Source organism: Propithecus coquereli, unplaced genomic scaffold (genome assembly GCF_000956105.1).
Source record: "Propithecus coquereli isolate 6110/MARCELLA unplaced genomic scaffold, Pcoq_1.0 Scaffold60, whole genome shotgun sequence".
In the NCBI taxonomy this organism is placed as follows: Eukaryota; Metazoa; Chordata; class Mammalia; order Primates; family Indriidae; genus Propithecus; species Propithecus coquereli.
Window position 1 is genome coordinate 2,586,444 of NW_012151952.1, and position 1,395 is coordinate 2,587,838.

A 1,395-nucleotide genomic window follows, 5' to 3' on the forward strand; every position below is an offset into this window, starting at 1 on the left:
ATGATTTATATTTATTTTTAGATATTTCAACCAGGAAAATTTGGTGTGAAAAGAATTCTACAGAGGAAAAAGCCCTTTTCTTTTTCATTATTTCAGTATGTGTTAATGTCATTGCTATAAGTAAGTGGATCTTTATATATGAATTGAGGAATACTGTGGAGATTCTTTTTGCTCTTTCACATTTATAGTCCTAAAAGGGCATTTTCAATATCTGACTACAATACCTGAAATCCCTGTCATGGGAACTTCTCTGATTGTGGTAAGCATTGCTGTCTCCTTGTAATGTTCTTTTAGAACTACAATATTCCTGGGAATGAAAGAAATGATAAACAGAGATATGTTTTATCATATTGCTTTCCTTCCTGACAAGGAGATACTTGGGGCAGCCTCAGGACTTGGAGGAATTGGTAAGGAGGAGGAAAAGAATGCCTGACATATCGAATTAACATTCATTAAACACTTACCTCATTCTTCAGTGTTGTCCAGAAATTTATGTTATGATAAAAATGTTCTGTATCTTTGTTAACACAGTAGCCACCAGCCACATGTGACTACTGAATACTTGAAATATGGCTAGTGTGACTGAACTACTGAATTAAAAATTTTATTAATTAATTTAAATTTGATTTAAATAGCCACGTATAGCTAGTTCCAACTATATCGAACAGCACATTTCTAGACACTGAATACTATATATATTTGTAATTTAATCCTCACAATTCCATGAAGTAGGCAGATTTGAGAATTGAAGTTCAGATAAATTAAGTATTTTTTTTTAATGTATTCTACATATTTGAGTGGTAGAGGTGGATTTGGGCCCAGGTCTGAAACTCTGCTTCTCTGAAGATAAAGTTTCTCATTGTTTGTGTTGCTAAGCGTTAGTCAAATTCCGAGACTGCCTTTCTTTTGGCTGCTGTGGAGGAAGTAAAGGATTAGAAATTATGAAGTTAAAAAAATATATACAGTTATTCATTTCATTTGAATGTATAGTAATTTATGTAATGAAGGGCATTCTGTAACTTGAGAGATGATTTTCCTAAGGGCTGTACCCTCAGCCTTAGAAAATACAACAGATTAATTAGTCTGCTTCAAAGAAAACATTGATATCACTGTTGAATATCCCAGTCTTTGAGCCTGACCACTGAGAACAGTCTATTAGGCTACTAAGATTTCCGCCTTGTGACATTCAACTGTTATTACTATAATTTTATTAATTGTGAGTTACCTGAATAAGGGGGCTGAGTAATAGAAATCTATTGCATATGTGATTATATCTCTCTCAGTAGTAATAAAAATTCTGAGAAAATCGCCAATTTATGAATAGCCATAGAAGTGATTTCTAGTTCTATTCTATTTCTCTTTTTGGCCTTTTTATAAGTAAATGAAGGCAACAAA